This window comes from Mustela putorius, unplaced genomic scaffold, assembly GCF_011764305.1.
Source record: "Mustela putorius furo isolate JIRA1106 unplaced genomic scaffold, ASM1176430v1.1 tig00000228_pilon_pilon_pilon, whole genome shotgun sequence".
Taxonomy (NCBI): Eukaryota; Metazoa; Chordata; class Mammalia; order Carnivora; family Mustelidae; genus Mustela; species Mustela putorius.
In genome coordinates, this window is record NW_025421322.1 from 23000201 (window position 1) to 23017133 (window position 16933).

At 37.5% G+C, this 16933-nt stretch overlaps 1 non-coding gene across 1 annotated transcript; it reads left to right on the forward strand.

Annotated features, from left to right (window-relative positions):
• The first annotated feature begins 8220 nt into the window (after nt 1–8220).
• LOC123391504 lies at nt 8221–8327 on the forward strand. Its single transcript, XR_006606215.1, has one exon. It is a non-coding gene; the product is annotated as a U6 spliceosomal RNA (small nuclear RNA).
• Nucleotides 8328–16933: the final 8606 nt, after the last annotated feature.

Consider the following 16933-nt stretch of genomic DNA (forward strand, 5'->3'; position numbering starts at 1 on the left):
AAAAGACATATCAGATAAAGGGCTAGTATCCAAAATCTATAAAGAGCTTATCAAACTCAACACCCAAAGAACAAATAATCCAATCAAGAAATGGGCAGAGGACGTGAACAGACATTTCTGCAAAGAAGACATCAGGATGGCCAACAGACACATGTAAAAGTGCTCCACATCACTCGGCATCAGGGAAATACAAATCAAAACCACAATGAGATATCACCTCACACCAGTCAGAATGGCTAAAATTAACAAGTCAGGAAATGACAGATGCTGGCGAGGATGCAGAGAAAGGGGAACCCTCCTACACTGTTGGTGGGAATGCAAGCTGGTGCAACCACTCTGGAAAACAGCATGGAGATTCCTCAAAAAGTTGAAAATAGAGCTACCCTATGACCCAGCAATTGCACTACTGGGTATTTACCCTAAAGATACAAATGTAGTGATCTGATGGGGCACGTGCACCCGAATGTTTATAGCAGCAATGTCCACAATAGCCAAACTATGGAAAGAACCTAGATGTCCATCAACAGATGAATGGATAAAGAAGAGGTGGTATATATATATATATATATATATATATATATATATATATATATAAAATTTCTTTTGATGGCTGCATAGTATTCCATTAATATATATATATAATGGAATACTATGCAGCCATCAAAAGAAATGAAATCTTGCCATTTGTGACAATGTGAATGGAGCTAGAGGGTATTATGCAAAGCGAAGTAAGTCAATCAGAGAAAGACAACTATCATATGATCTCCTTGATATGAGGAAGTGGAGATGCAACATTGGGGAGGGGTTAGGAGGGTAGGAAAAGAATAAATGAAAGAAGATAGGATCAGGAGGGAGACGAACCATAAGAGACTTTAATCTCACAAAACAAACTGAGAGTTGCCGGGGGGGAGGAGGGTAGGGAGAGGGTGGTGGGGTTATGGACATATGGTGAGTGCTGTGAAGTGTGTAAACCTGGTGATTCACAGACCTGTACCCCTGGGACTAATCATATATTATAAGTTTATAAAAAAATAATTAAGTTAAAAAAAAGAACTGCCAAAAAAAAAATGGACAAAGGACTTGAGTAGACATTTATCCAAAGATGTTATATAAATGGCCAACAAGCACATGAAAAGATGCCCAACATCACTGGTCATTAAGGAAATGCAAACAAAATCAAGATCACAATAAGACAATGCCACATACCCATTAAGATGACTATTATCAAATAACAAGACAAAGCAAAATAGGAGATAACAAGTATTGCAAGGATGTGGAGAGATTGGAACCTTTGTGTATTATTAATGGGAATGTAAAATAATGCAGCCACTACGGAAATAATATAACAGTTTCTAAAAAAATTAGAAGTAGAATTACCATGTAATCCAGCAATTCCACTTCTGGGTATATATTCAAAAAAATTGAAGGCAGGATCTTAAAGATAATTTGCACACTTAGTTCATAACAACACTATTTATAGTAGCCAAAATATAAAGGGAATTAACTATCCAATAATGGAAAAAATGGATAAACAAAATGTGATATATACATACAATAGAACATGATTGAGCCTTAAAAAGGAAGGCGATGTTGAACTATACTTCCACATGGGTAGCTTTGAGGATATGTTGCTGAGTGAAATAAGCCAGTCACCAAAAGACAGATACTTGATACTCCATTAACTTGAGGTACCTGGAGGAGTCAAATTAATATAAGCAGTAAGTAGAGTGGTAGTTGCCTGCAAGGGACTGGGACCAGGGGACATGGGGGTTGTTTAATAGGTATGGAGTTTAACTTTAGTTTTTTTTAAGAAGGAAAAGTTCTGGAGTTTGGTTGCACAAGACAGTGAATATACTTAATACTGCTGAATAGTACATTTAGAAATGGCTAAAATAGTAAATATTTTATATACTATTTTTTTAAGATTTTATTTATTTATTTGACAGAGATTACAAGTAGTCAGAGAGGCAGGCAGAGAGAGAGAGAGAGGAGGAAGCAGGCTCCCTGCTGAGCAGAGAGCCCGATGCGGGACTCGATTCCAGGACCCTGAGACCATGACCTGAGCCGAAGGCAGTGGCTTAACCCACTGAGCCACCCAGGCGCCCTATGTACTATTTTTTTTTTGCCACAACTTTAAAAACAAAAGGCAGAGAGGCTTAAAAATATACCTCTTTATGTCTCTAAATAAGTATATTCTTTGCACTTAATTCATTTAGACATAATCTGTAGACTTTTAGTAACATCATGTAAAGATTTTTAGTTCTTACATGGCATTGCCCCTTTCCATTCTATCATGATACTTATTTTACAGTTGTTCTTAAATCCATATTAGTTTTCATTACGAGGGTCAAGGAAAAGCCATATACTACTAAATCATGTACTGTATATGACTATATTTACATTCCCAAATAATGCTGTTATTCTGTGAGTGCTGGTTTTCTTTCTTCTCTCCCTCCCTCCCTATCCATTATCTAATTCGTGTGTTTTCCTCTGGATTCATCCATCTTGCAGTCCTCTATCCTTCAGCTCTAAGCTGGACTGTTTGCTCTCTGGTTGCTTGTCCAATGTGGAGAATGGTTCCCAGTCCTGCACAAAACCAAAGAGCCACGTATGGGGTGCCCAGAATTGTTCACAAAAGGAATGGAGAAAGAAAAATGTATCCACTCATTCCTCAATGATCCTAGCTGGCCTCATAAGTCATTAATCTCTTCACATTTCTTCAATATATGTACATGAATGCTGGATAGTTGCCTCACCCTGGAGAATCAGTTAAGCTTGGGTAAGGAAATTGAAATATATGGTACAGCTAAGGTAAGGTGGGATCAAGGTACAGTTCTGTACGTTACATTGTTTAAAACTAGCTGCTTCAGCAATGACTGGAATCAAAGTCTGGACACAGGATGCATACAATGTAGATCACTCTTTGTACCTCTATTAAATTCAGTTTGTCATAGGACTTCAGTGTGGTAACCAGCTGACTTCTCCACAAAAGGCTAAATAGAGGGGCGCCTGGGTGGCTCAGTGGGTTAAGCCTCTGCCTTCAGCTCAGGTCATGATCCCAGGGTGCTGGGATCGAGCCCCGCATCAGGCTCTCTGCTCAGTGGGGAGCCTGCTTCCTCCTCTCTCTCTGCCTGCCTCTCTGCCTCCTTGTGATCTCTCTCTGTCCAATAACAAATAAAATCTTAAAAAAAAAAAAGGCTAAATAGAGGAAGATACTGGAACAACCTACCTTGTTCCTACCCCTAAGTGACCAGGTGACCCATGTGTTTTAGTGACTGAAACACAACAGGCTAGTGTGCATCCTGCACCCTGAGCCCACATCTGGACTGAGAGTTTAGTAGGCCATTCCATTGTTCTCTTAGGCAACTGCTTTTAGGGGAAGAGGTTATGGGTAGGTCCATGTTGGCTTAAAAATTAGCTCCTTGTTTTGAGGAAAGCTATGAAATTTCATGTTGGAAATAAGACATCCCATGTCGTTCCTTTGCTTGATTTTACTGCCTTATATTATTGAACAACTTCTTCAGTAATTTCTTTTTTTTTTTTTTAAGATTTTATTTATTTATCAGAGAGAGGGGGAGGGAGCAAGCACAGGTAGACAGAATGGCAGGCAGAGGCAGAGGGAAAAGCAGGCTCCCTGCTGAGCAAGGAGCCCGATGTGGGACTCGATCCCGGGACGCTGGGATCATGACCTGAGCCAAAGGCAGCTGCTTAACCAACTGAGCCACCCAGGCGTCCCTCTTCAGTAATTTCTTGAGAAAGATTCATGCAAAACAATTTTTTGGCCCATATCTAAAAATGTCTTTATTCTGATTTTACCCTTGAATGATACTTTCACTGATTTTATAATTCTAAAGGTGAAAATTTCATTTGCTTTAGAATATTAAAAGTTGTTTTCAGTTGTCTTCTATTCAGTATTTCTTTGAGAAGTCTTATGCCATTGTGATAACTGATTCCTTGTGTATGACCTTTTGTTTACAATTTTTCCTAAAGTTCTGATGTCTTGAAGTTTCAAGATGATGCAACTTAGTGTTTCAATTAGTATTTACCTTAGTTTACCTCATTTCTTGGGCACTTGTTGGTTAGATGTTGTACTTTCTGGATTGATTCTTGCGTTATCTTTTCCTTCCTATTTTTGATATCTTCATCATTTTGTTCTTCTCTCTGGAATTTTTTCTTGCCCCCTTCCTCTATTTTTTTTTCTGAATTTAAGTAATTTTGTTTTTTAATTTGCAGAGCTATTTCTCATTTTCTTATTATTAATTTTTCATAACATCATATTCTTACTTGTGGATCACTGTCTGCTCCTATCTTATTCGAGGCATTCTGCCCTGGCATTGTATTTGTTTCTTAAACTTTGTTTTAATACCTCTTTTTAAATTTTTTCATATTGAAAGGTTTTTTCAACAGTTCAGTAACTCTTCGCTCTCTTCTTCTTGTTCTTCTTCTTCTTCTTTTTAAAGAGTTTATTTATTTATTTGACAGACAGAGATCACAAGTAGGCAGAGAGGCAGGCAAAGAGGGAGAGAGGAGGTAGCAGGCTTTCCACTGAGCAGAGAGTCCGATTCAGGGCTCTATCCCAGTACCCTGGGATCATGACCTGAGCTGAAGGCAGAGGCTTTAACCCACTGAGCCGCCAGGCACCCCTGCTCTTTTTTTTTTTTTTTAAGTAAATTTTATTTTATGATTTAGAAGTTAGTGTGACTTGGATTTTACAGTGCTGTAAAATCCATTCATTCATTCATTCATTCATTCATCCTTTCAGCAAATGGCTATTGCATGCTATTATATACCATGAACTATTCCAAGTGCTGGAAATAGCAGTTGTAGCTGGCTATTCTTACACAGGAGTTAGGCATTAAAATGTCAGTGTCAATGGGGATGATTGGTGTATGTCAATGGGTTATCTTTGGTGTATTTAGCTATTTCTCTGTGGAATTGCTCTCACTCTCTCCAACAAACAATGGTATCTCCAGACTATTTTTTTAGGAATGGCTCGGCTTTTCTAGAGATACTTCCTCTAATCTTTTGCCAGTGGGCTGGGGAGATTGAGTGATAGTACGTTTGATTGCCTATGTTCTGTCCTTGGGGAGGAGCTGGTTGTCTCACTATTTAATATGTAGTTTTTTGTTATTCCCCATAAAATATCTAGGTCCTCGTCCTTACTCTCCTCTCCTCTCTGTCTTATGTTTGTAAGGGTGAGGTCTCTCTGGCTCAGTTATTCTATATATTATAACCTCCTTTTCCTTCTAATTGGACTTAGCTCTTTGGATGGGTTTGGAGAATTTTGGTGTGTAATTTCCATCTATGTAGATTTTTAAGCTTCTTTTTGTTTTGTTTTATTTTATGGATACTGATACCTTGCATCCCCAGAATTTCTCCAGGATTATGTGGACACGTAGTTGACTTCGCGTCTGTGTCTCCATCTATAGGCCTTTACATTTGATATCTCCCTGCTCTCATAAGTCCTTTACCACATCTCCATCACTTCAGCCATTACTAGTTCATTAAAGAAGAAACTTGTGTTTTTCTTTATTGTTCTCAGTTTGCATTAATGAGTGGAAAGATATGATGTTTAGAAATACCTTTTTTTTTGCCACGTTAGAGTCAGAAGTCCTAGAATTCCTTCCCCACCCCACCCCACCCCACCCATCTCTTACTAAAATATAACTCCATGAAGGAGTTTGTGTCTCCAGAGCTTTACCCATAGTAAATTTTAATTAATTTTTTTTTAAGTTGATTGACACAGATCTTGAGGGTTATGGAATAATCAGCTAAATAGGAGCAAGGGCTTGGGGAAAAGACTGTTTTAGAAAGACAAAACAGCATGTGTAAAGGAAGAATGAAAAGGGGAGCACAGTGAAATTTTGTAACTATAAGGAGTACTTTGTGTTTGTACCTTAGGATGCCTTTGTAGGTACAGCAAAAATGATTGGCCTTCCTGAAGGGTCCCTTGGCACCAATGTGTGGTAGAAAGAATGGTAGAAGGGACTCTAAGATGACCTTAAAGATTCTGCCCTCTGGTGTGAAATCCTGTCCCCCAGGGTTGTTGGTAGGACCTGTGAATGTGATGGGATGTCACTCCTGTGTTGAGGCTACACTACATGGTAAAAGTAAAGGGATTTGCAGATGTAATTAAGGTCCCTAATCACTTGGCTTTGAGTTAGTGAAGAAAGAGATTATCCTAGATGGGCCTGACATTATTAGGTGAGCTCTTGAAATAGTCACAAGGAGTCCAAATGAAAGAGGTTCTTTTGCTGGTGTTGAAGAAGTAAGATGCCTTGTTGTGATAAAGTCCCATGGCTAGCATCTAAAAGCATCTCTAGGAGCAGAGGGCAACACTCTCAACTGATAGGGAAAAAGAAACAGGTATCTCAAACCTACAACGACAAGGAACTGTTTTCTGCCAATAACCTGAATGAACTAGAAAGAAGACCCTGAGCCCCAGATGAAAACCCAACTTGACCAATACCTGATTCCTGCTTTGTGACGGAACAGAAAGTCCAATTATACTGTGTTCAGCCTTCTGTCATCCAGAAACTGCAAGATAGTAAATGCATGATGCTTTTAGCTTCTGCTGTTTGTCTTAATTAGTTACATAGCAAAAGAAATTTAAAACACCATGCTAAATGCTTGATATGGACAATATTTTACTGTTGCTGCTGAACTTATATTTTAAGCTAGTGACCTTTTAGTATGTAATTTGGATGAGAAAAAATGCAAGCTTGATCATGTATGCAACTTAAATAACTTACCTTAGAAATATGCTCAGTAAAGCACAGGCCTAATTTTGGAGATGGAATTTGGGAAAATGTTGAGCTAAAGTGCCTTAAATAATAAGGGAACATGAATATCTATAGTAATGTCAAGATTAGCCCTAGAAGTCCTGGACTATGAATTTAGGTATCTCTGGAAGCAAGAAGAGGTTTCTGGAGATGGAGTGAACAATAACTTCTGTATGGGGCCGAAGATTCAGGTATTGGGAGATGAGCTCTGGGAGATACTCACTGGACTTTAGGAATAGTGAAGTCTGATACCAGTGTTTAGCTGTTTCCTGTTTAGTGTGGTAATTTGTCTATTATTCTTAATATTTGGCAAATTCTGTTTTGGATTTAAAAATTTAAAAGAAGAAATGTGGTCCAGATTTTTTCTTTCATATATGCACTTTATATTTATGTATACTTTTGAGAGTAGACCACCATGATGTGTTAGAAGTTTGGCCTCACAAGTCAAACACATTTCCAGCTCTCCTCACATATCCTATTTTCATGATCATCTGGACACATATGGTTGGGAATATCAAAGTCACCTTATTGAAAACAGCCTCATTGCAAACCTCATTGCGCAGAATGAGCCCTGATATGAATTGACTACCCTTTATGTAGATGGCTTGCATACAGTAAAACCTCATTAACTTCAAATACCAGGCACCAGCATATTAAGGGAATAAAACGAGAATGAGCAGATTTGGTCATCTGGGGATTAGCAATTTTGTTGCATTGAAATAGACATAACTTGTAACAAATTAACATTTGATTAATAAGACTTAAGTCTGTGTGACTATGTTTGTATGTGGGGAAGGAAATGAAAAATGAGCAGATTTTTCTGTCTGGGACAGGGGGAGTGGGACTGATCACAGCAGGGTCTAGAAACTGTGTGTAAGTTACAGGAGTTGTGCTTTTGGCCCCAGCGAGGAAGGCTTGAACTGTTCTCTCCGGTGCCTAGTGCATGCTGCTTTGTGGCAGTATAAAAAAGAAGAGCATCTCCTACAGAAAAATGTAAACATAAAATCCTTATATGAGATGAATCGGCAAGCAGGGTATTTTACAAGTTAAAAGCAATATGTGAAGATGAGGTGATATCAACTATAAGAGTTTTAGATGGACACAAAATATTTAGACAAGGTTATAAAGTTGTCTACAGTGACACAAGCCTTTCATCCAGTCATTTGTAGGACATACGATGATGCTAGAATTTCAGAGATTGATTCCATTTAAATACATTATTTTGAGAATTGTTGATGAGGAGTAATATGGAAATAAATGCATTTGTAGAACAGAAACATAAGAAAGGTTTGTGTATTTTTGAATGATGAAGTCAAATAAGAAAGGCTTGATCAGGAAACATGATTTTTAGCAGTGGTAGGCAAACTACAGTGTTTTTCTGTGAGGTGGAAGAAGAACCTCCAGTATTTCCAAGAATCCCAGCAAAAACCAGTACCTAGTGCTCGCTTTGGCAGCACATATACTAAAATTGGAACGATACAGAGAAGATTAGCATGGCCCCTGCGCAAGGATGACACGCAAATTCGTGAAGCGTTCCATATATATATATGGACATTGGGGAGGGTATGTGATTTGGTGAGTGCTGTGAAGTGTGTAAACCTGGTGATTCACAGACCTGTACCCCTGGGGATAAAAATATATGTTTATCAAAAATAAAAAATTAAAAAAAAAACAAACAAAAAAACCAAAACAAAACAAACAAAAAAAAAAACCAGTACCTAGTGAGTGCCTTTTGGATACCGTGCATTAACATTCCTTATTTTATTTAATTCTCATGACTATCTGGGACGGAACTTTCATCATCCCCATTTCAAACAGGAGTTAACTGAGTCACACATAATTTGGTACAAGCAAGAATCAAATCTCAGCCGTGTAAGTCAAGAGTGCTGTTTTCAACTGCTGCTTACTACTCTTTCCCTGGAAAATGCATGCCAATTTTCAGTCAGTGCTGCCAAGTGGACTTCGTAGGATAAAATGGAAGCATCTGAAGCCTCTCAGACTTTCTGTCTGATGCAAGTAGAATGGACTGTCTATTGGTTTGGTGACCAATTTTGTGTCTGTTACCTAAAAAAGAAATGGCACAGTAGCTACACTTTTATTGCACATAATTAATGTGCTAAGTATACTTGTCTTAGTACCATTGCCTGTGGTCATCATCTTTACCCAATGTGTTACAAAAACCCAATCCACAAAGCCACTCGATAGGTAATGGATTGACTAGCACTTCTGCTAAAGGAAGCAAAAATGAGGCAGCACAGGCACCTGCGTGGCTCAGTTGGTTAAGAAGCTACCTTTGGCTCAGGTCATGATCCCGGGATACTGGGATCAAGCCCTGCATCTGGCTCCCTGCTCAGTGGGGAGTCTGCTTCATCCTCTCCCTCTCCTACCTACCCCCACCTCTCTTCCCTGCTCCTTCTCTCTCATTCTCTTGTGCATTCTCTCTCTCTCTCTCTCAAATAAATAAATAAAATCTTTAAAAATAATTAAAAAAAAAGACAGAAACTTCCTTGCCATATGACTTAATTTTACCTCTTTTTCTTGGTGTTTCATTCTTTTGACATTCTCTTAATGATAGATTTTTTTCATCAAGACTGGGTTTCTTTAGTTTTTAGTATTCAGAAAGAAGATTGAATTCTTTGGCAGATGTAGTCAAAATGGAAATATGGTAGTGGAGTTGACTATTGATAGAACTTACTATAAAAAGTAATTTGACCTTTCAATCAGCTCCCAAATCAGGAGTTTCCAAAAAGTTATTGGAACACATCTACTTTGCCATGGCACCTTGAGGTAGGCAGAGACCAAATTCTAGGCATGAGTGAGCAAGTAATAGGAATATTTGCATTAAAATCTTCTGACTACTTTGAGAGCCAATTAAGTGGGGGCACAACCAAAATCTAATAGGATCTATACACCAAAGATCTAGACATAAAATTTGAAGGACGTTGAAAGTCTTTCAAATTTAGAAAAAATTCACTGCCATTTCTAATCTTCCATGTTGTTCTGATAATTTCAACCCTGCCAAGTGGCCATAGCAACTATCTCTGGAATTGTATGACCCCAGATGAGTTGAGATAGAGAAAACAGAGCTGGTGCTGAGCTATTTCCACATATCACCTCTTTTCTCAGAGAAGTTAATCTCATTGGATGCTGAGCTCTGTGTACATGATCTGAAAGCTCTGTGGCAGGGAGGAACCTGAATTAAAAACAGAGCTCCCCCACATGATTCATCACCACAGACTTGAGCCTCCTCATTGGGAGAAACTTTGGAGATCTTAAGAATGGAGCCTGTGAATAAAAAGTCACAGATCAAAGGATGGAAACATTTATAGTCATGAATACTTCTATGTAATCTATAAAACAGCCTTTACATCATATATGTTACTTAATTTGAACATCCTGTTTTTATAAAGGGTCTGTGGGTTAAATGTGATGTGACTATTGATTGACCGTTGTGGTAGACAGTGTTCTAATGGATGGCAATTTGTATAAGTAGTCATTCTGGGGCAGAAAGAAATCGTGAAATGATTTTGAAACTATAAATTTGATATAACTAGTACCTTGGCCATTAGCAAATGCCCTTATAACATAAGCTACAATTTTCTTGTTGTTGTTCCTTTTTACTACTTTTTGGAATTGTAACTCAGTGAAAATGGGAGAACAATACAATGGCATAAAACAGGTCTTCATTTTAGGAACTGAACTTTCTCAGTTTTCTCAATATTTAACTAATTTATTTGTTTAACTCATTTATAAAATAAACACATATGGAGTGTCTATAAATATGGTAGACATTCTAAGCGTTACCTTGTTGTAGTTATGTATCCTAGACAAGGCATTTGAATTCTGATAAGTTTCTTTTCTTGTCACTATAATAGAGAAAATGACATATTTCTTATAAAAGAAAAAAAATATCTAAAAGTTTGCATGTATGTATATGTATGTTTGTAGAGCAATCAATTTAGATACTGTTTAAAATAGTTACTTTAAAAATGCTGTATTCCATAATACACATTAGTTGCATAACTACATTAAAAGCAATGAAAGCACCATTTCCCCCTGACTATTTCCCTAAAATGACATTTATTGGGATAATTCTCAGTATTGTCTTTTTGTGTTGTTAGGGTTGATTTTGCCCTTGAAGTCAGAAGTTTTCCACTGTCTAGAACTGTCTTTTTCTGAATCAGATTCTGACTGGCTTGACCATGAATTCTCATGGCTGTTCCTTTCTTCACCCTTCATTAATAGGTTTATCACTGTGACAGTGGTCAGACTGAGAGTAGGTGTACTTTGACTAAAATGGCATTGCTGAGACTGGAATGAGGGTGACTGTTGCCTACTCCATTCCTTACATTTACAGGTTCATTTATAATTGATATTGGCTGAACAGTTTAAGATTCGTTCTTAAATCTGGGAGGTTAGGTCAGATATTAATATTCCATCTTATAGATGACAAAACTGGAGCTCAGAGTGTCATAAATCAATATATGGTCACTTATGGAAACGAGCTCAACACTAAAAATGTTCAGGATTCCACTACTTAATGATTCTCAGTGAGGTGCCATATCTCATTATGGGAATGCATTAGAATCCCAGAGTGTGGAGGTATATGAACAACTTAAAAATATGAAAAAAATTTTGAGCTAGACTATATTTGCTTTTAGCCATATTTAATTTATATGGAAATATCAACAAAGAATGAAATTTTTATGTTTATTAAAGGAGTGTAGATTAAGATTTGTATACCACCTTAGCATTTTTGGTCATGTAAATCTTATATCTATATTATAATTAACTGGATATTTTTCTTTAAATGTGATGCTCTGCCTTTGGTGTTTGTATAAAATCCACACACACACACACATATATATGTATTTTTTTTAAGATTTTATTTTTATTTGACAGAGAGAGAGATCACAAGTAGACAGAGAGGCAGGCAGAGAAAGAAGGGGAAGCAGGCTCACTGTTGAGCAGAGAGCCCAGTGTGGGGCTCGATCCCAGGATCCTGAGATCATGACCTGAACTGAAGACAGAGGCTTAACCCACTGAGCCACCCAGTCACCCCATTTAAATGTATTTTTAAAGCAAATTTTATGTCTTTGTGGTAAATGAAAAGCTGGATAGCTTGCCATAAAAATAAGCTAAACAATAAATAAAGGAATAATTTTTAAAATGAAATATAGATGTGTCCAAAGACCATACATAATTGTCACTTGTTCATTTTAACTAGAGTGAACCATACTTTAGGAAACTGTGGATTTAAAAAGTATGGCAAAATATTGTATTGCTTTACAATGTCTTTCCCTATAGCTTTCAGTATTTCCATATTTCATTAAAACTGACTTAAATTTACAGAATCCATAAAGTTGTGGGTTCTGTTAAGTCATAAAAAATACTTCTTTATTTCTACCTACTTTATGGTATGATTTCTCATAATTTTTCTCTAAAATCCATTCTCTTCTTGATTTTAGTATTAGATTCCTCCACATGCCACCAAATTTTAACTGGGCACATACCTGGCTAACCTTATGGCTATACCTCCTAACTTTCACTGTAATTAGATGTGGCCATGTAACTGAATTATGGGCAGAGAGATGTAAGCAAAAGTGATATGTATAACCTTCATATTATCAGCTTAGAAAGAGACTGTGTTCTGGTTTTCCTTCCTCTTTCCCACAAACTGGAATATGGACACATATAAAGATAATACCTTATAGAATCCGAAAATAATAAAGAAAGGTCTTGGGATCTATGGTGACCTTGCGAGAAAGACTCTATTTTTCTGGGCCGGCTACCAGACTAAATTTTTATGTGAAAAAAATAAAATGTTTGCTTTTATTAAATATTGGTTAAAGGGGTAAAGCCCCAACTAATAAATTTAGTACTCTCTCTTTTTTTTTTTTTTAAAGATTTTATTTATTTACTTGACAGAGAGAGATCACAAGTAGGCAGAGAGGCAGGCAGAGAGAGGAGGAAGCAGGCTCCCTGCCGAGCAGAGAGCCCAATGCAGGGCTCGATCCCAGGACCCTGAGATCACGAACCAAGCCGAAGGCAGCGGCTTAACCCACTGAGCCACCCAGGCGCCCCTCCCTCTCTCTTTTTAGTGGAGACCTATTTATTAATGATTCAAGCAATGGACTTTACTTGAACATGGTTTTCTTTAGTGGTTCATTTTAAACCCAGAGAAGATATGAAAGGATAGACTATTATGTTGAGTGAAATAAGTCCAGCAGAGAGTCAATTATCATATGGTTTCACTTATTTGTGGAGCATAACAAATAGCATGGAGGACATAGGGAGATGGAGAGGAGAAGGGAGTTGAGGGAAATTGGAAGGGGAGGTGAACCATGGGAGACTATGGACTCTGAAAAACAATCTGAGGGGTTTGAAGTGGCAGGGGTGTGGGAGGTTGGGGGAACCAGGTGGTGGGTATTGGGGAGGGAGCGTATTGCATGGAGCACTGGGTGTGATACATAAGCAATGAATTCTGTTACACTGAAAAGAAATTAAATTTAAAAAATGTAAAAAAAAACCCCAAAACAAACAAAATACAAGCCCCCCACTCCACCTCCAAAACAGAAAACAAAACCAAAAACCACTGGAACAAATAAACAATTATAATAAAGTTACAGTATACAAGATTAATACACAAATGTCAATGGCTTTTCCATATGCCAGCAATTAACACATAGGATTTGAAATTGAAAACATACTCCTGCTTACTTTAACACCTCCCAAAATAAATACTTGGGTGAAAGTCTAACACAGTGTGTATCAGACCCGCATAAGGAAAACTACAAAACTGATGAAAAAAAATCAAAGAATTAAATAAATGGAGAGATATTCCATGCTCATGGATGCGAAGACACTATTGTTGAGATGGCAGTTCTTCTCATTTGATCTACAGATCTAGTGCAATCTGATCAAAATCCCAGAAAATTATTTTGTGGATGTTGATAAACTGATTCTATAGTTTATGTGGACAGTCAAAATACCCAGAAGGGCCAATTTGTTATTAAAGGAGAAGAACAAAGTCTTAGGACTGACACTACCTGACTTTAGGGCTTACTGTAAAGCTACCGTAATTAATACAGTATAGTATTGGTGAAAAAATAGACAAATAGATCAGTGGAACAGAATGAAGAGCCCAGAAATAGACTCACATAAATATAGACAATTTACCTCTGAAAAAAGAGCAAAAGCAATAAATGGTGCAGGAGTAATTGGATAGCCACATGCAAAAAAAAAAAAAATTAATCTAGACAGAGACCTTATATGCCTCACCAAAAAAATGACTCAAAATGGATCATAGACCTAATGGAAAATTCAAAACCATAAAACCCCTAGAAAATAATATAGGAGGAAATCCAGATGTTTTTGAGTATAGTCATGACTTTCTGGATACAAAACCAAAGGCACAATTCATGAAAGAAGTAATTGATAAGCTGGACTTTATTAAAATTAAAACTTCTGCTCTGCAAAAGACAGGGTTGAAAGAATGAGAAGAAAGGCCCCAGATGAGGAGAAAATGTTTGCAAGACATATATCTGATAAAGAATTATTGTCCAAAATATACAAAGAACCCTTAAACTCTATAATAAGGAACAACCCACTTTTTAAAAACGAGCCAAGGACCTGAGCTGACACCTTACCAAAGAAGATACACAGATTGGGGCACCTGGGTGGCTCTGTGGATTAGAGCCTCTGCCTTCAGCTCAGGTCATGATCTCAGGGACCTAGGATCGAGCCCCACATCGGGCTCTCTGCTCAGCAGGGAACCTGCTTCCCTCTCTCTCTCTGCCTCTCTGCCTACTTGTGATCTCTCTCTCTGTCAACTAAATAAATAAATAAATAAAATCTTAAAAAAAAAAGAGAGAGAGAAGAAGATACACAGATAGTAAAAGCAAGAAAATATGCTCCATGGCATATATAATCAGGGCAATTTAAATCAAAACATTAAGAGACCACTAAATACCCATTAGAATAGTTGGATTCCAAAACACTGACACCACCAAAGGCTAGTGAGGAAGTGCAGTCACAGGAAGTCTCATTCATTGCTGGGGATGCAAAATGGTGCAGCCATGTTGGAAAACCATTTTGTAGTTTCTTACAAAACTAAACATACTCTTGTCATATGATCCAGCAGTCACACTCCTTGGTATTTGGTAATAACAATTGCATTCAGAGTATGAGAACAAGAGAGGAGACTAGAATTACACCAAGATGGTTGTTATGAGCAACTGGATGAATTAAAGATGCTCATGGGGAGTAGATTGGGCCTGGAAGTATTAGTTTTGAGAGTCACTGGTATACAGATAACCTTTAAAGTTATGGAACCCAAAGATAAGAACTGGGGAATGACTGAAGATAGTAATCACTCAATAAAGGAGAGCTTTATAGCCATATCCAAATTTATTGCTTGAGGAAAATGTTGACCCTGTCTGAAGATTCTCCAGAGGTGGCATGTCCTACTCTCCTAGTGAAACACAAACCTCTAACATCCAATTCATGTAGCTTTTCTCAAAGTTAGCAAGTCAAAAATTTAGTCTGATTTTAAGATTCTATTAGAATTATGATTGAGGACATTGGAGTTAGAAGATAGACGTAAAAATAAGCATTGGCTCTAGCAGTGGGAAAATTATAATACCGTATTATTATAAGGTACGGGCAGAGGCTTGCAATGGAAGTAAGCAGTGGTATTCTAGAGTATGTGGAATAACACCCAACAGCCTTGCTGGGGGAAAAGGTAATTAAGGCAAGCTTTGAGAAGAAGACAGTACCCATTATAAATATAAACAGATAACAGAAATTAACTATGTGCAGGAGGTGAGTATAGCATTGAAGTTCAAGAGGGTATATATACCAAGACCATAATATCTTAGGCTATAAAGAGATGCCTTATCTAAATAAGACCTCAGTGTTAGACTCTGATTTTTTAAATTAACACATAATGCATTATTTGTTTCAGGGGTACAAGTCTGTGAATCATCGTCTTACACAATTCACAGCACTCACATAGCACATACCCTCCCTAATGCCCATCACCCAGTCACGCCATCCTTCCCACCCCCTCCCTTCCAGCAACCCTCAGTTTGTTTCCCAAGATTAAGTAGACTCTGATTTTTGAACTTATGGTTCAGAGGAAAATATTTTTATAAAAAAATGCTTCTGCAGCTGTTTGAAGGTTTCCCTTTTGAGTAAAGATATGATAAATTCATTCTCAGGAGAGTCCTTTGTCTCTCTTAATGAACTACCATCTTCTGTTACTCAGACTCTGAATATATCTTGCCTTGGGTTATAGGAAGCCCAGAGCCAGAATTAATGCTCAGTCATAATAGCTATACCTATGTTTCTGATCAGTTTATTTTCCCTTGGAGTCTATTGTGTTTTCTCTTTCTACTGTTAAAAAATCTGATTATGTGCTTGTCTTTCATGGTAAGCCAACACAAAACCTTTTTGAAGTAGGTTGAGGATAAACTATCTATAAATATTCACATAAATACTGAATAGTCCAGATGGAAAGCAGGCATCATCTAATGCTTTTGGAGCTGCAAAAATCAAGCACATTTTAGATTGCAATGCATTCTAAGGTTCACATTCATGCAGCTGTTGAATCATGTGAGAGAACCCACTTGGCATTGTTCCTTCTAGTTTATGTAACCATTTTGTTATTTTGCTAATTTTAACCTCCTTTTTCCTCTTTCATTCAATCACCAAATGTCTATTCTACACAGAATACTTGGTGATTTTTTTCTCTCCAGCATCACCTGCCCTATTCCTATGGAATCCTTCCAGAAGTCGACCCTTCCTATTCCCCCTTATGCCCTTTCTCATCTGTAGGGTCTTCTGGGAGCCATTAATGGCAGTACAGCCTAGCCTTACTCCCTGGCTACAAATCATGGGTGCATGGGTAGCTTCTTTACCCAAAACTGGAAAATAAAAACCTTTATCCCATTGGATATGAGAGGCTCTAGTTTAGTTTAACTGCTTGCTAGAGGATGTAAAAATTCAGTCATTGTTGGCTTGTTCTGTTATTTTGCAGAACAAGCTTGTCAGTGAGAAGAGTGACATTGCTGTACAAGATGGGATAGAGATTAAAGTGGTAGTTCTAATACATGAGGTTGCCAAAGTGGGCTTGTTGGCCTCAAGAGTAA